This window comes from Kogia breviceps, chromosome 13 (assembly GCF_026419965.1).
Source record: "Kogia breviceps isolate mKogBre1 chromosome 13, mKogBre1 haplotype 1, whole genome shotgun sequence".
Lineage (NCBI taxonomy): Eukaryota > Metazoa > Chordata > Mammalia > Artiodactyla > Physeteridae > Kogia > Kogia breviceps.
Genome location: NC_081322.1, coordinates 35,342,730 through 35,362,661, shown reverse-complemented (window position 1 = coordinate 35,362,661; position 19,932 = coordinate 35,342,730). Strand labels below are relative to the sequence as shown.

The 19,932-nt window shown below is 35.4% G+C and overlaps 1 pseudogene; it reads left to right on the top strand.

Annotated features, from left to right (window-relative positions):
- The first annotated feature begins 10,932 nt into the window (after positions 1-10,932).
- LOC131767790 (large ribosomal subunit protein eL36-like) lies at positions 10,933-17,602 on the top strand (annotated as a pseudogene).
- The last annotated feature ends 2,330 nt before the right edge of the window (positions 17,603-19,932 follow it).

The following is a 19,932-nucleotide window of genomic DNA, read 5'->3' as shown; positions in this document are numbered from 1 at the left end:
AAGTTTCTACTGCTATATCTAAATATCTCCTAATGGACAGTCCCAGACTAGAATGCATGCTCCACATTAACGGGGAGAAGATTGTGTTTTTTCTCATCTTTTTCCTCAAAGCCTATCACTGTATCTGGCACATTGTAGCCTCAAAATATACAGCATACGATGGTAGACGAAATGAATAAACAGTGGAAGATAGAAAATTTGATAAGAATAATCTTAAAAATCTATACTTGTTCACTGGTTTATCAAAGTAGGTATTAATCTTCATCCTTTGCCATTATCCTGATTTGATCAATTTCATACTGTAATGATTTTCTTCCTATAGTAAGAAGGAAGAAATTCACTTTTTCCTTCTTCTCTTCTCTCTTTTCTCATCACACCAAATCTCCTTGCAATTGTATTGCTCCTGTACTTTCTAGGCTTGTTTTGAACATATATTTTGGGTATATAATATTTAGGTCAGATAAATAAGAGTAGGGTGAAATTTGACTTTTAATTGAGGCTAATCAGATTTAACATTTTGCCACTGATGCATAACAAAGTTTGCAGTATTTCATATAGGGTGCTCTTAAAAATTGAAAACTTCAAATTTATGTTATAAAAGACTTGTAGTAACAAAATCAGGAATTCTCCCATTTGCTTTTCTATATTTGAATTTTAAAAGAATAAAATCTTCTAAGTAATAAGAGAAGTTTTTTAAATGTCACTAAGATTAAAGATTTTATAATAGGAAGATTATATTGTATTATCAAGGGGGTCCCAATCTAGGTACCTGACCCTTCAAAAACAGAGAGATGTGGCAGAAGTTAGTGAGATGCATAGAAGGCAAAATCAGAGTGATTCCAAGTGTGAGAACTCAGCATACAATAATGGGCCCTAAGATGAAGGGGACATTGTAGAAAGAACAGACAGAGGCCTCAAGGAGCTAGGAGTGGCCCTCAGCTGACATTCAGTAAGGAAACAGGACCTCAGCCCTACAACCACAAGGAGGAGGTTCTGCTAACAATCTGAGTGGGTTTGGGATTGGGTGCAATCTCAAAGCTCCCAGGAAAACAAACAAACAAACAAAAATACCTCCTACATCTTGATTTTAGTTTAGTGAGACCCATGCTAGACTTCTGACCTGCAGAAATGAAGATAATAAATATGGGGATTTTTTAAGCCACTAAATTTGGTGACTTGTTATTGCAACAATAGAATGCTAACACAGTTACACAAGACCAAAGACAGAATAAAGCAAGCACCTCTTTTCTTATCCAGTTCAAAAACTAGAAACAGAATGACTTGGAAGGACTAAATGATAGGCAGTATTCCAGACACAATTCTATTACAACCCACAGGATGGATTGATAAAGTATATCTCAGAGCTTCTGGACACAGATCTGCTTAAGTTTCAGAGCATTAGACCCAAGCATTGTTGGTGCTTATACCAGGATTAGTTGAAGCAACATTTTGTTCTAAAATTTTCTGGACTTTCTCCCCAATTTTCAGTAATTGGTACACCAAGAAAGTCAGATAATAAAAACTACATATTAGCAGGGAACTTAGTACAGCGCCAAGGAGGTAAAATCTGAAAATGAGCCTAGTTAATGCTGGGAAGAAAACACTTTGAATGTGTGAACTCTCAGAGTCTGATATTAAGAAACTGTTCCGTATGTTGATGTATTTGTTTATTAATTTTGCAAAAAAATCTTATCAAGTATGGAATAGTGCTCATGAGATAGTTAAATATAAATATATGGTCAGGAAAAGTCAGCTATAAGGTGCAAATAAGGAGCAATTCAAATAATGAAATGTGTGATTAATGAAATCATCTTTTATATGAGGACAGTTATCAAAAGATCATAAGGCATTTATGAGGAATGCAATTGCTCAATCAACAGAAAGAAATCAAGCACTTATCCCTCCCTACAAAGTGCTATGAAGAAATCTTGAGGGCTTCAAATTTTATTGGAATTTTAATAAAAATGATTCCCTTATATTCCTTTGATTTATTTCCTGGTATAATATTATGAATTCTAATTTATTGTTCATTTACCTTTGGATTTACACTATACTTCATATATTCTGAAGTTTATAAACCAACAATACATTGTTGTTATGCAATATTTATAAACCCTGTATTCTCTAAATTGGTCATGTTTTCTTTGCTTCTAATTATTTGTTAATAATCATCACCCAAACCTAGGAGACACTTGTATATAGGGTAATCTAGATAGGCAGAACACTACTCCTCAAAGACTCATTTCACAGTTCACAATTCTTCCTGAACTCTTAAAGTAAATAAGAGCAAATATACAATATAACATAAAGCTACAGCTACAGGTCATTTTAACTTAGAACAACCTGTACATATTTTGAAAAATTAAAATCAATATGTGTATATACCTTAAAACTTAAGACACAATTATATGAATAAGAACACTATAAAAAAAGGATAGAGTGATGACATTTTCTGGAAATAAGAAACACTGGTTCACTATAAATTGGAGAGATCAGGTATCTGAATGCTACCTGATTAGAATTATGGTTGGGCGGTAGAGTGTTACAATGATTAAGGCAATGTCTATCAGTTGTAGCATGAGCATGTGAAACTACACAGACAGCAATTCACATGTACATTTACATGATGTGGTATGAATGAACAGGAACATTCAAAAGAAGAAAGCAAATTCAATGTAAGAGATAGGGGGAATAAAAAAACACCCAGCAGAAAAAAATGAGAAAATTGTTTCTGATTAGATGTAAAAATTCCTAAAGATAAACAAGTACTTGTTTGATTTCTATTTATCTTATTATAATGATTTAAACATAATTGAGTTACAATGACTAAATATACGCAGCAATTAATAGTATGCTCGCATATGGCATTACACATTTATTACCTTAGATATGTTTGTGCCTATAGAGTACTCCTGTTTTAGCAAATTATAAAGATGATTTAATTTCCAGATTCCAAAGTTTAATATATATTATTTGTGATGTATCTCTGCATAGGGAAACAATAAAAGAAGAGATAACTGATGATTCAGACATAGTTGTTATGATATTATATATTGTATTCTCTAGATTTAGTAACTGTTACCTAAGAAAATTAATTATTTTTATATAGGAGATATAACTTTGTTTTCTTTCCTAGAATAATAAAGTATGTAATCTTAGCAAAGAAAAGCATGGAGAGTAGAGGTAGAGATATTCATGGTTGAAGCTGTGATCTAGGAAAACAGGAGATAATCTGAATAGGTATAAAGGAGAAGAGAGTCTTAACACTCAAGACAAGGAGACTATAGGCTAGGTGTATGATCTGATAACATAATATACATAATATAAAATTTATATTATTTGATTGGTATATTAAGAATAAAGAAGTTAGATATCTGAAGAGAAAGTGAAAAGTGGCATACTTGCATAAATCTATGACTCCAAAAATTATTTTTTCTAGTCCCTTGGTAATTCAATGCACCATGAAACTTGAGGTGAAATTCAGCAATGATAAGGAAAAACAAGAAAAAATAGGAAGATTTTATATGCTTTAGTTATAGTTATATTTTATAAGTATCTTGGAAACAGTATAAAGCATGTTTTAATATGAGAAATCAAATTGCAAACTGTTAAATTTACTTAATGGCAATTACGTGGCAAAAGTAGTCCAACAACAAAATATAAGTTCTATATAACACTAAGTTCTCAATTAACAGAGATGTGGAATGGTCTGTATGTGCAATATCCAGCTATTGTTGCATACTTGTTGAACCCCATATTAAACTAGTTTAAAAATGAAAGCATTATATTTAATAATTTTACAGAAAGAGAACCAGCTGCAGTTCTTTCATAAAAGGTATCTAATGGGTTTGTACCTCAGTACAGTTGGAAGACTTGATCGTCATTTACTGATGATTACTATGGCCCTGAAGCAGTGCTTTATCAAAGATGGTTAATAGAGAGGAAAACATTCCTCGCTGCTGGCAACCGTTCTCGAAGAATCTTCATTGGTAGAGATGAGTAACATAGTGAATATTAGTCTATTGTTTTTATCCAAGAGGGCAGCAGAGACGACTGGCTTTGCCTCTAACCCTTCTTTCAGGCATAACACAGAATCACTCCCTGAAGACTGTAGGATTAAGTAGTCATCATCATTGAAATTTTCTTATCTTGGTTTAATGAACATTGGGCACAAGAGATTTTTGCAAAAGTGATAACCTTTTGGGTAATGGCACTACTAACATATTTGTATTATTTTTTCATAGTTTGTATCTGAGACTTTGCAAAATATGCACAAAACACATGGATATACCCATATACACACACACGTTAAAAGTAGATGACATTATTCTCAGTGCAAAATTTTCATACTATTATACTTAATTTCTAAAAAGTAAAAGAGAAAAGGCCTTCCCAGAAGGAAGATGTCTTAGCTGTCTCAAAGTCAATACCTATACCTACTCTTCTTTTTCCCCCCTGGGCACAAAGAAACAACTTTACCTCTTTTTATCAAAAATAAACATGTTTATCTAGTCTTGACTCCATATCCATCCAACTTCAAAGAACTTTATATTTACTATCTCTCTCTTAATAAGAAGGGGATATTTATAGATGTAGGATTTCTGGAGAAAGGAATATATATTTACAAATACTTTGAGTGTAATAATCAACTGCCTTCTAAAAGGTTGCCTCATATTATGATCCCCAAAATAACCATGACAGTTTCCTTTTAGACCATATCTTTAGTGTTAAAATAAATATTATTGACTTTTTAAAAATGTGTGATTATGTGGAAAATGTCAACTACTTGCATTCTGTTACATTTATCTTACTACAATGGTTCAAACAATTGATCATACTTTTCCTGTGAATTGCTTTTTATATATATATATATATTTTTTTTTAACTTATTTGTTTCAAAGAATGCTTCAGGTAAGAGTCCTTACAATCAAATATATATATATATATATATATATATATATATATATATATATACACACACACATATATGCATATATGTATACATACACACACACACACACACACACACACAAAATATTCTTTAAATTTACCAAAGAAGAATCCAATCTTGAATTTATTTCTATTAACCTCCAAACAATATTTTAAGATCTTGGAAATAAGAATTAACCCTTTGTGCCTTACTTTTCTCCTCTATAAAAGATTAAATGAATTAATATATTCAACCCACTTAGAATAAGGATTGGCAGAACAGAAGCACTTAATAAATGTTAATAATAAAAAACTAAATATTTTATCATTACCTAAAAAGCAGTTAAATAATTTTTTTCTTCTTTGGCTCAGTTCTTTGAAAATATTTCTTTTTTTTAATTTTAAGTTGGCACTGGCTCTTTTTCCCTAAAACAATATTTATTTTTAAAAATATGGACCAATTTATTAATATTTAATGGTATCTAGAATTTGAGCCTTCAAAGACTTTATCATCACAACTATGTAAGTGTTCCCTCTTATTTTTCTATTATATTAAAATTTGATTTATTTTCTAGTGAATATTTACACTTCTTTTAGTCTAGACTACATATTTATGAAAAAAGTATGAAATATGAGTCTACTTGCTTCTTTATATTGTTATACAGGTGTCCCAAGACCTTTTAGATCTTAAGACAAAGATTTTGATAGCATATTAATTGATAGAATTTTCTTTATGTTTTTATAAAAATGACATCATTGTAAACTGACTTTGTAGAAGATGCTTGAAATCCCAGTTGAATTTAATGCCAAATTAGAGCATTACAACTTGGATTTTGTTGTAACCAGTAAAATAGGCAATATCTGAAACATTAAGCCAGTTTTCTAACTTAAAGTCCTCCCCTTAAAGTGTGTGTAAGGAATTCCAAACTGCATGCCACAAGAAAGGATGTTACTACACAGAATAGATGACAAATTATTTGAATATGATCTTTTTATTTTGAAGATAAGCTTTTGAAAACTCATGGCAGAGACAACAGTTTGAGACCAAATGATTTTCTCAAAACCATAGTCATGTGAAACTTACCAAATCTACAGAACATAAAAGTGATGGGAGAGGGCTTCCCCCATGTCACAGTGGTTGGGAATCCATCTGCCAATGCAGGGGACACAGGTTTGAGCCCTGGTCTGGGAAGATCCCACATGCCATGGAGCAACTGGGCCCATGCACCACAACTACTGAGCCTGCGCTCTGGAACCCATGAGCCACAACTGCTGAGCCCACGTGCCACAACTACTGAAGCCCATGCGCTTAGAGCCTGTGCTCCGCAACGAGAGGTCACCGCAATGAGAAGCCCATGCACCACAACAAAGAGTGGCCCCCACTTGCTGCAACTAGAGACCTCCTTCATGCAGCAACAAAGACCCAACACAGCCAAAAATAAAATAAATATATTTTTTTAAAAAGTAATTGGAGATGGAAAGTGTCATAAAAGCAAAGGAAAAGATAAAACATGAAAAAAGGGAAGATAATTAATTTTAATAATTTTGATTTTTGATAATATTGTAGTTTTATTTTTGGCAATAAACATATAATTATTTACTTATGGTTAAATGGTTATATACATAAGTATTATACATCTTAATATATAGAAGATATTTTGGAATTTTACACACTTATAAGTAAATCTCTGTCCATGTCAATTATGTCTCAATGTGTAAGGAAAAGAAATGTTGTATAGTTCTATATTCTTAATATATATTTATTAATCTTCCACCCTTGACAAACATGTAACTATGTTTAAATTTTTAAAAATTAAGTTAAAACATTTTAACAGTTTTATGTCATTTTGTATTTCTTTGACTATTTGTGTTATTTAAATATTTTTCTTTTCTTTTTTACATTCTGTGAAAGTATTTTTGATAAAGTATAGTTGATCTACAATATTATATCATTTTCAGGTGTACCATATTCAATATTTTTATCGATTGTAATCCATTTAAAGTTATTACAAAATAATGGCTATATTTCTCTCTGCTGTACAATATATGCTTGTTGCTTATTTATTTTATACATAGTAGTTTGTGTCTATTAGTTTAGTACCTCACTTTCACCTCACTCCCTTCCCTCTTACCACTGTTAAACACTAGTTTGATCTCTGTATCTGTGAGTCTGTTTCTGTTTTGTTACATATATTTGTTTTATTTTTAAGTTTCCACATATAAGTGATAACAGAGTATATATCTTTCTCTGTCTGAATTATTTCACTAAGAAAAATACTCTTTAGGTCTGTCTGTCCATGTTGTTGCAAATGGCAGAATTTCACTCTTTTCTATGGCTAAGTAATATTCCATTATATATCCAGGAATTAGGAGATTTTTTTTTAGATGCAAAAATGGACACACATATTAAAACATTGTTTGATGTAATGAGAAGTTTGCATATAGCAGCACTTCTGCTGCATGCCAAAATGCCATGGTGTCTGCAGGAAAAGTACTATTGTGATAGCTTTAGTTAGGAAAAGAACCAGCTGCCTTTCTCAGGAAATTTTATTTTTAATTTAAATAATTATTGACAGAAGAAAACACTTATTATTCAGAATTGGGTATTATACAATAATTTTCTTCCAAATAAATGTTACTTTAAGGAAAACAAATGATGATGGTAGGTTTTCGCCAAGGTAAAACTTGAGTTGAAAAATTTTGAAAAACTGCTACAATGAACTTAAGAGCTATGGATACTTAAGGACTATACTGACAAAACTGATGGTAATGTTAATTAATGGGTTTTTAAATTATTTACCATAAAATATATCAATTTTGACAGATCTACATAACTGCAAGAACTAATACTTTCCAACTGACAAAAATACAATGTTATAAAATCACACATGAGTAAGAGACCAATTCAAAGTACAAAACAGACCAATGGATTATAATATAACAGATTATAAAATTGTCATTGATATGGCTTCTGATTTCATTTTGCAACTAACTTTTAAGGAAATACCACTTATCAAATTATGGTGTAGTATACAAGAAGAATATCACATGCATCTGAAAACTAATAAATGTGTCTCCCTTTTCTAAGTGCATATTTGAGTGAGGCCAGGTTTTCTTCATACACAAAACAACATATTCCAACAGACTGAATACAGAAGCAGATTTGAGAATCCTGCTGTGTTCTAATAAACTAGGTATTAAAGAGATTTGAAGCATTATAAAAGATTGCCACCTTTCTCATTAAGTTTGTTTTGGAAAATATAGGACTTTTATAAAAAATAAGATATTTCCATTTCCATTAATAATTTCTTTTGCTATTTTAAATGAATTATGAAACATTTGTTTTTTAAGTGTTATCTTCTAATATGATATATCTTGATAGATATGAGCCAAATAAACAAAAGCTATTTGGGGTCCACACCAATTATTGTGTAAAAGTGTCCTGAAATCCAAAAGTATGACAAAAACCACCCAAATAAATACCTAAATTATGGTGAAGAGGAACCACATTATTCTGAATGGCCAGTTCACTGCAAAGTTGAAAAGATATAGTACAAAACTACCTCAATACAAAACTTTGCAGCTTACCTTGGACAGTTAGTTTAGTGACAGTAATAACGCCTACTCTCAAGTTGCTATAAGAGTAATGCCAGGCATATATATATGAGTGCTTTTTAAAAAGAAAACTAATTAGCTGTTATTGTTATGCATATTGTTTGCAACTGTTTTTCTGTTATTGGGTATGGTCTCTACTCATCCTGAATCACATGACTTGAGTTTGGTATGGGGGATACGTAAAAACTTTGAGAAAAGAGGAAGGAAATAACAGATTTGCCTATTAAAAGTGAGAACTACATATTTAAGTTAGCATATAAGAGTTCTGAAACTCTGAGTGAGACTAAACAAATTTCTTCCACTGACCCATTTTTAATCATTTAAAATTCTATAACTTTTTCCTCCAAATGCTATCTAAACTTTATCCCTGAGCTTGGGTATGAAATAACACCTTCTTGTCTTAATAGACAAAAACAATGGCATGTTAAAAGTTGTCTGTAAAGTCACAGCATAACAGAACACTTTACAGGAAATAATAACTCTTTTGTGGTTGTAGACTAAAAAAGAAAATTCTGAAGGTAATTCAAATAAAAGACTCTACTGGTTATCTAACCGCCAGCTTCAGATACTGCTATTAATTTGTAATTACATGTCAGTTAGTAAGGAATAAAACCAGAGAACAGAATTCTATCACATGGTAGCATAAAATTCTAAAGTCTGTGTAGCAGTATTTCTATTTTGGATTATTTAATAACTGTCTCAGGCTAAAAGCTTACTTTTCTAAACCCATGAGAGTAATAGGCTGTGGGGAATAAAAAGAGATTTAGTCACGTTGGCCTCATTCAAATACTAAAAATGAATTGTTAACTCAACTTTGATTTATCAAGAACTCTTTTGGGTTTAAATCACTGTTTTTATAGATGAAAAGTTTATATAATATACTACAGGCTCACAGTTTAATGATATATGTATATAGATCAAAAAGAATGAAGTGAAATGGATTTCAAAAGTAAGAAATGTACTAATGTAATTTTTGAATGTGCTATAGTACATTATTATTTACTCATTAATCATGGGTTACAGGCTCGTGTTATTTGAAAATCTGCTATGCACCACATTTTCAGGAGCAGGTTACAGAAGAAAGTGAGGAATTACATTTAGCACACAAATATGGCATCTTGATTTCTTACTGAAAATTTTATTTTGGTAAATTTTTATGGCCTTTCTTATAAAGATGTCTCATTTTTTCAGCCACTCCTAACATTCAATATTGAACCATACCCCTTATTTTATTTAACCAGTTTGTTTCCAATATTTTCATATTACAAAAATTCTACAATAAATGTTTATCTATCTATGTACCTGCTTACCTATCATCTATTATTGGAGGCTGGGAATTAGGCCATTCCTGAAGGACAGCATAGTTCAACAACATATTCCTGCTCCAGTAGAGTAAGAGACCCTTATTTTATTTCTTGTACAATTAAAGCATTTTCAGTCTGGTGAGTATTGACAATGCTATTTCCTCAAAAAGTTCATAGATTCTGATCTAGTTGTTGCATTTTGTAATGTTCAACAGCATCCCAGTCAGAACTTCGCCCTAGGTGGAGACCTTCAAGATGGCGGAGGAGTAAGTCGCGGAGATCACCTACCTCCCCACAAATACATCAGAAATACATCTCCATGTGGAATAACTCCTACAGAACACCTACTGAATGCTGGCAGAAGACCCCAGACTTCCCAAAATGTAAGAAACTCCCCACATACCTGGGTAGGGCAAAAGAAAAAACAGAGACAAAAGAATAGGGACGGGACCTGCACCAGTGGGAGGGAGCTGTGGAGGAGGAAAGGTTTCCACATACTAGGAAGCCCCTTCACGGGTGGAGACTACGGGTGGCGGAGGCGGGAAGCTTTGGAGCCACGGAGGAGAGCATAGCAACAGGGGTGCGGAGGGCAAAGCGGAGAGATTCCCGCAGAGGATCGGTGCCTCCCGGCACTCACCAGCCCGAGAGGCCTGTCTGCTCACCCGCCGGGACGGGCGGGGGCTGGGAGCTGAGGCTGGGCTTCACTCGGATCCCAGGGAGAGGACTGGGGTTGGCTGCATGAACACAGCCTGAAGGGGCTAGTGCGCCACGGCTGGCCGGGAGGGAGTCCGGGAAAACGTCTGGACCTGCCGAAGAGGCAAGAGACTTTCTCTTGCCTCTTTGTTTCCTGGTGCAAAAGGAGAGGGGATTAAGAGTGCCACTTAAGGAAGCTCCAGAAACAGGTGTGAGCCGCGGTTATCAGCGCGGAACCACAGAGACGGGCATGAGACACTAAGGCCGCTGCTGCCACCAAGAAGCCTGTGTGCGAGCACAGGTCACTCTCCACACCTCCCCTCCTGGGAGCCTGTGCAGCCCACCACTGCCAGGGTCCCGTGATCCAGGGACAACTTCCCCGGGAGAACGCATGGCGCACCTCAGGCTGGTGCAGCGTCACGCCGGCATCTGCAGTCGCAGGCTCGCCCCGCATCCGTACCCCTCCGTGCGCCCGGCCTGAGTGAGCCAGAGCCCCCGAATCAGCGGCTCCTTTAACCCCGTCCTGTCTGAGCTAAGAACAGACGCCCTCAGGTGACCTACACGCAGAGGCGGGGCCAAATCCAAAGCTGAACCCCCCGGGAGCTGTACGAACAAAGAAGAGAAAGGGAAATTTCTCCCAACAGCCTCAGGAGCAGCGGATTCAATCTCCACAATCAACTTGATGACCTGCATCTGTGGAATACCTGAATAGACAACGAATCATCCCAAATTGAGGAGGTGGACTTTGGGAGCAACGATATACATATTTTTTTTCCTTTTTTCTCTTTCTGTGAGTGTGTATGTGTATGCTTCTGTGTGTGATTTTTGTCTGTATAGCTTTGCTTTTACCATTTGTCCTAGGGTTCTGTCTGACCGTTTTTTTGTCTTTTTTTTTTTCTTTTTTTACTTTTTTAAAATTTTTAAGAATTTTTAAAATTTTAATAACTTTCTTTTTCTTTCTTTCTTTCATTTTTTTCTCCCTTTTGTTGTGAGCCGTGTGTCTGACACGGTCTTGGTGCTCTGGTCTGGTGTCAGGCCTGAGCCTCTGAGGCTGGAAGGCCGAGTTCAGGACATTGGTCCACCAGAGACCCCCAGCTCCACATAATATCAAATGGCAAAAGCTCTCCCAGAGATCTCCATCTCAATGTTAAGACCCAGCTCCACTCAACGACCAGCAAGCTACAGCACTGGTCACCCTATGCCAAACAACTAGCAAGACAGGAACACAACCCCACCCATTAGCAGAGAGGCTGCCTAAAATCATAATAAGGTCACAGACACCTCAAAACACACCACCAGATGTGGTCCTGCCCACCAAAAAGACAAGATCCAGCCTCATCCACCAGAACACAGGCACCAGTTCCCTCCACCAGGAAGCCTACACGACACACTGAACCAACCTTAGCCACTGGGGACAGACACCAAAAACAATGGGAACTACGAACCTGCAGCCTGTGCGGAGACCCCAAACACAGTAAGTTAAGCAAAATGAGAAGACAGAGAAACACACAGCAGATGAAGGAGCAAGGTAAAAACCCAGCAGACCAAACAAATGAAGAGGAAATAGGCAGTCTATCTGAAAAAGAATTCAGAGTAATGATACTAAAGATGATCCAAAATCTTGGAAATAGAATGGCAAAAATATAAGAAACGTTTAACAAGGACCTAGAAGAATTAAGAGCAAACAAACAATGATGAACAACACAACAAATGAAATTAAAAATTCTCTAGAAGGAATCAATAGCAAAATAACTGAGGCAGAAGAAAAGATAAGTGACCTGTATGGTAATATAGTGGAAATAACTACTGCAGAGCAGAATAAAGACAAAAGAATGAAAAGAATTGAGGACAGTCTCAGAGACATTTGGGAGAACATTAAGCATACCAACATTCGAATTATAGGGGTCCAAGAAGAAGAAGAGAAAAAGAAAGGGACTGAGAAAATATTTGAAGAGATTATAGTTGAAAACTTCCCTAATGTGGGAAAGGAAATTGTCAGTCAAGTCCAGGAAGCACAGAGAGTCCCATACAGGATAAGGAGAAACACGCCAACACACATATTAATCAAACTATCAAAAATTAATACAAAGAAAAAATATTAAAAGCAGCAAGGGAAAAACAGCAAATAACATACAAGGGAATCCCCATAAGGTTAACATCTGATCTTTCAGCAGAAACTCTGCAGGCCAGAAGAGAGTGGCAGGACATATTTAAAGTGATGAAAGGGAAAAACCTACAACAATGATTACTCTACCCAGCAAGGATCTCATTCAGATTCGATGGAGAAATTAAAACCTTTACAGACAAGCAAAAACTAAGAGAATTCAGCACCACCAAAACAGCTTTACAACAAATGCTAAAGGAACTTCTTTAGGCAGGAAACAGAAGAGAAGGAAAAGACCTACAATAACAAACACAAAACAATTAAGAAAATGGTAATAGGAACATACATATTGATAACTACAGACAGACATATTCTGGCTGAATGGATACAAAAACAAGACCCGTATATATGCTGTCTACAAGAGACCCACTTCAGACCTAGGGACACATACAGACCGAAAGTGAGGGGATGGAAAAAGATATCCATGCAAATGGAGATCAAAAGAAAGCTGGAGTAGCAATTCTCATATCAGACAAAATATATTTTAAAATAAAGACTATTACAAGAGACAAAGAAGGTCACTACATAATGATCAAGGGATCAATCAAAGAAGAAGATATAACAGTTGTAAATGTTTATGCACCCAACATAGGAGCACCTCAATACATAAGGCAAATGCTAACAGCCATAAAAGGGGAAATGGACAGTAACACAATCATAGTAGGGGACTTTAACACCCCACATTCACCAATGGACAGATCATGCAAAATGAAAATAAATAAGGAAACACAAACTTTAAATGATACATTTAAAGTTTCTGGTTATATTTTTTTTCCTTTCTTTTTCTTTTCCTTATATATTCTGCTATTTGAGTTTTAAGTTTATCTTGAAACTTAGAATGTATGTTTTTTTGTGTGTTAATTAACATTTAATTTCTAGGTGTTAGGTTTTTCAACTTCCAGCATTTTTTCTACCTAGATTTTTTTAAAAGTCTTTATTGAATTTCTTGCAATATTGTTTCTGTTTTATGTTTTGGTGTTTAGGCCTCAAGGCATGTGGGATCTTAGCCAAACCCCACCCCCAGGATTGGAAGGTGAAGTCTTAACCACTGGACTGCCAGGTAAGTCCCCTTTTTCACCTAGATTAATTTCATATCTGATATCATTATGACATGAGTATTATCTGTAATTTTAAAACATTTTTTTAATTTATGAAGATTTTCTTTGTAGTCTAAATAATGATCAGTGTTATATGCACATTTCATGGGTGCATGAAAACATTTCTCGTCCATTGTGAAATACCAGGAAGTTTAATATTTAAATTGGATCTAACTAATGTTCATCACACTTTATTTCCTTGAAAAATATACATATTAGTATGGAGAATTTATATACCTGCTGTGGGCTTCTCGTTGCGGTGGCTTCTCTTTGTTGTGGCTCTAGGCGCGGGCTTCGGTAGTTGTGGCATGTGGGCTCAGTAGTTGTGGCTCGTGGGCTCTAGAGCACAGGCTCAGCAGTTGTGGTACACAGGATTAGTTGCTCCATGGCATGTGGGATGTTCCTGGACCAGAGCTCGAACCCATGTCCCCTGCATTGTCAGGAGAATTCTTAACCACTGTGCCACCAGGAAGTCCCTGTGCAGCTTTTAACTTTGCTTTCATTCTTTGTAGGCATCTTTTTTTTGCAACTCTGCCATCTCACAATCCTCCGTCTCTCTCTCTCTCTCACACACACACACACACACACACACACACACACACACACACTTTTCAGAATATTCTGCTATTTCATCTTTACAACTTTATTTTATAAAGGCGGTTGTTTCAATAATTTTTTAATTGATGGCAATATATTAAGTCACTATTTTCATTTCCCCTATGCCACATTTACTTATATTCTTCCACTGCCATGATTTTTTCCTCTTCTTTTCTTTTATCTTGTAATACATGTATTATTATAACTAATTCCTATTTTATTGAAAGGATATTAATGATTTCTGAACAAATTATTTTCTGGATTTTCATATCTGAATAGGAATAAAGATAACTTCCAGAATGAAAGAATTTCTTCTTCTCTTCATCTTCACTCTCCAGTCAGAAGCTTCTTGAAAAAATATATTTTTTTAATTTATAAGATTCCCTGTATAACCCTGCCTTTTCTCCTTCTCAAGAATTGATACCAAAATCTGGTTCAGGAAATATAGCCATCTAGCCTTCATATGTGTTTTCATGTTTCCAAAGACGTAGTATTAGATTTTAATTTCGGATTCTGCTATTAATTTAAAGAATAATGTTTTTGTTTGACTTAATTTATGTATTTAGTGATAAATATTCCCCCTGTCTTCCCGCAGTGTTGAATTACATGCTTACTTGCAAAGATACATAAATGTACACATAAATACATGCATGCATTTGAAATACATATATCTCCTAGTCTCACAGATGATGGCTCCTTTTTTTTTCTATTTATCTTGTTGCTTTTGGCTTTTGGATAGTTTTTAGAGAAGAAGGAAACCATCATCTTTATTAATCAGTTGATTAAAATGAATAAAAGTTATACTTGTAATCTTTAATTTTAGTTTTTCAAAAAAGAAGGTTATATTATTATAATCTATAAGTCTGTCAAAAATGATTTTACCAAAGATCTATAAAGCACCAGAAAAAGTTATATAGGTAGTTTGAAAGAAAGCTTGCAGTTTGGTGCTGCTGGTAATTAGGTTTTGTTGTCTGGGCCACATTTTTATTTGACTTCACACATTTTCATTTGAACACCAACTGTTACAAAGCATATGGACTTCCATAGCAATCCCATATGCTACATAATGGCTGGCTGCTATCTATTTAAGATTCAGACAATGATGAGATTTCATAACGATTGTGAAGTAGGAGAACTTTAAACTTTTTATCTAGTTTAATGTATATTTTAGAGACTCTAAAGTATAGAATTATGCAGTTTTATTATGTTAGGTTGTGTTCCTCCTTATGTGCTTTTGTAGTTTGAGTAGGAATGTTTATAAAATATTATAAAATGTAGTACTCTAAATAAGAACTATTTTGTATTAAATGCAAATAATTGGAATTCCCAGCCGTATTTTCATTTATGAATAAGAAGATCATTTTTTGAGAATATCACCAAAGATATCACCCCAGCCTCCACATCCCTGCACAAAGATCAACAATTAGACAGCTATATATGAACAGAAATAGCTCCAGGGGTGCTCAGGAGTCCAATTAAGAAACTTCAGCAACACAGTAGAACAAAAAAACTGAGAATAATTGCACTAAAAGGAAAAGAAGAACAACTTCATTTTCCCTGCATCATTTCTTTACCTAGACCAGTACTGCTCAATGCCAAGAGGGAACTCCATGGCTCAAAAGAGTTCCCCAAGCCAGGAAAGTGAGAGTGGGGTGAGCAACAAACATTTGTAGCTTTTGGGGGCACTGCACAAAGAACTTGCTTCAACTTTTACTTCACCCAGAAACTGCAAAGCTGAGATATAATAAAGATGACTTGGAATAAGGAAGAAAAGAAGAGCAGGGTCAAATAGTATCAGCCACCAGCAGGAGTAACTGCAGTTCCCAATGGCCTCCTCTCACTTCCTAAGAAACCAAGGGCCAGTATAGCCATCGTGGAACTCTTGGAGATTTTAACACTGAGGTTGTCCCCAATGAGATTTTGTGTTTGCAGACACTAGCCACCTCAGTTCCTCCTCACTTTCTCCCCTCACCTCATGCTGGAGCCCAGGATCCATACTGGCAACCAGCCCCAGCCTCTGTGGCTGCACAAGTGAAAGATGCCATTCTAGACCCCTGTGGCTGACCTACACTGCTGTGCTTGCATTGGGGAAAAGCCTCTACAGCTGTGCATTTCCTATCATTTGCCTGGCTCCTGTCACTGACCTTCACTGCTGTGTGCATACCAGTGGCAAGACCCTGGAGCCAATATAGATCAATGGAACAGGATAGAAAGCACAGACATAAACCCATGAACATATGGTCACCTTATCTTTGATAAAGTAGGAAGGAATATACAATGGAGAAAAGACAGCCTCTTCAATAAGTGGTGCTGGGACAGGGAGATCAGCTCAGTGCTTTGTGACCATCTAGAGGGGTAGGATAGGGAGGGTGGGAGGGAGGGAGACGCAAGAGGGAAGAGATACGGGGATATATGTATACGTAGAGCTGATTCACTTTGTTATAAAGCAGAAACTAACACACCATTGTAAAGCAATTATACTCCAATAAAGATGTTAAAATAAGTAAATTAATTAATTTTTTAAAAAAATATGTCCTAAGATTCTCTTGCTTTTCACCCACCGGTATCTGTTTGTCAACTGTGGAATATCTATATAATAGAATGCTACTCAGCAATAAAAAGGAACAGACTACTGGCTTTTCCACCCTGGCAGCCATTGAAGAGCAGCAGCCATAGCTCTGTGCTACCCTATGGCTGTGGGCCTCAACAAGAGCGACAAAGTGACCAAGAAGTGAGCAAGCCAAGGCACAGCCACCGCCGCGGGCACCTCACCAAGCACACCAAGTTCGGCGGAACATGATCCGGGGGTGTGTGGATTCACCCCTTATGAGTGGAGGGCCATGGAGCTGCTCAAGGTTTCCAAGGACAAGCGGGCCCTCAAGTTCATCAAGAAAACGGTGGGGGGCTTCCCTGGTGGCGCAGTGGTTGAGAGTCCGCCTGCCGATACAGGAGACACGGGTTCGTGCCCCGGTCCGGGAAGATCCCACATGCCGCGGAGCGGCTGGGCCCTTGAGCCATGGCCACTGAGCCTGCGCGTCCGGAGCCTGTGCTCCTCAACAGGAGAGGCCACAACAGTGAGAGGCCCGCGTTCCGCAAAAAAAAAAGAGAAAAGGGTGGGGACAGACATCTGTGCCAAGAGGAAGAGAGAGAAGCTAAGCAACGTCCTGGCCGCCATGAGGAAGGCAGCAGCCAAGAAGGAGTGAACCTTTACCCAATGTGAACTATAAACCTTTTTCAGAAAGAAAAAAAAGGAACAGACTACTGATAACAGTCTAAACAAATCTAAAAATCATTATGCTGAGTAAAATAAGCCAAGCAAACAATAGGACCCACGTATAATTCTATTTCTATCAAATTCTAGAAAATGCAAACTAAAATGTTGTAATAAGTGATTCAGAGATTATCAGAGAGCTGTTCAGGAATTGAAAAAAGCACAAGGAAACTTTGGGGGGATGATAGAAATGTTTACAGTATTGATTGTGGTGATGGTTTCACGTCTCTATATGAATGTCAAAATTGGTCAAATCACACAATTTAAATGTGCAGTTTATTATACATCAATTAAAATTTAATAAAGTTATAATAAAATGAAGCCCCAAATAAACATTTTTTGAGAAAAAGTGTTGAAAAAAGGATTGTCAGTAAACGTGCACTGAAAGAAATGTTACTGAAAGTTATTCCATGAAATGAAAAGGACACACCAGATAGAAATTTGGATATACTAAAAGAAATGAACATTAGCAGGAATGGTAAATACATGAGTAAGTTTTTAAAAATTAAAAATAAAACAAATTTGGCTGTTTAAAGTCAAAACTATATCAATATATTGTCAGGTGTGTAACCAGTGTAGAAATTAGATGTATGTATGTATGTATCAAATAATCAATTCCATTGGTTACATTCAGAGTTGCCCTAAAATGTGGAAGGGGGACTGTCCTCTGTACCTCAATGAACTAGGCATTTCCCTGGGAATTGCTGGGGAGGGACCAGTTTGCGAGCAGTCAGCTGAGGGAGTAAGTGCCTGTGTCCTGAAGGAGAATCCCATCAATGCACCACAGCATCCACTATAATAATATTCTTCTTATTATATGTTTTGGATTGTCAATTCAGGGTTATTTTTAAATAAATTTGTTTCATTGTTTTTACATACATTATCTATATCATATTGATCAGAGAAAATCAGTGTTCACAAAAAGAAATGTATACCATCCCTTATAACAGTCACAGTGCACAAACTATGACTTGAAATATAACCAGTTAGGAGACACTATATGCTATATAATTTATCACTATAAATATGTATTCTGAAAATTAGGTACATGAAATATGAAACAATATGAGGATTTACACATTGATACAGTAGAAAGTATGCGATGCTACAATATAGCCTACAAACAATAATAAATCAGAACTTTTACTTATTGCTGAATATCATTTTGTGTGTCATGTATAATTTCATAGGTAATTTTATAAAAATCCTCACCTCCCTGGCTCACAGCAACTTTTGAAACTCCCTTTGTTTTGCAAGCCTCCTCAAAGACTTAGAGGCAAGTGTAAGTATGTTTTACTGATTGATGTTTAGAAATCCTATGAAGTTTAGAATAAGATTTGCTAAGAAAGATACCTGGTTTAATTACGGAATAGGTACCACATATGAAAGCACTGGGAATGAAATATTGAATGTCTGTGTACTCTTGATAAGCACTTTCTTCATCTGTCAGATGAGGAAGGGAGGATCATTCTTTATATTTTGCTAATGGATTTTCTCTCTGTTAACAAACCCAAAGCTTGAAGTAGAGAAAAACTGCCTCATATCCCCATTTCTCTGATATCCATATCCATTTCCCTGTTACTTTATTCTTAAATTGTAGATTTGAAATGCAGCCACACTTATTTATGCTTTATGCTTGAGGTTATGTTGTATGATTAAAGCACAAACTAGACGGGAAAACCAAGTGTTTGTCCTTTCCCTTTATAAAGCTACTATAAAGTTTCAGGAAAACAGCTGAGTTTAAAATTGGCAGTTTTAATATTTACATGGTAGTTCTTTGAAGATCATATAACAAATCAAAAGCTAGTAAATAATATTAGAGGAATTCAGTATCACATCTCTAGATAAGGTTATATTTTATATATTCTTTTAATTATTTTAAACAGGTATATTTAAAAGGCATAAAGACTTTTAAAATATTTTTAAAAATAAAATGTCATTATATTCTGTCTTTCAACAGACAACCAATGTTTCTTTTTTATTTTTTTCTAGAAATAGGATCTTTATATACACCCATATTATCTATGTATCTATCTATCTGTCTGGGCATATTCTTTTCTCCCATTTGGCATTGACGAAGGCAAGCAAATGATTCCAAGACAATGAGACTTTGTTAGATATGGAAGTACATACCTACAGAAGAAGAAGTATCTAAACCTTAGAAAGAAAGGACTAATTGCAGGCTTAGTGGTATGAGGCAACTACTTTATTTTTATTAAAAATAATGTCGGGCTTCCCTGGTGGCACAGTGGTTGAGAATCC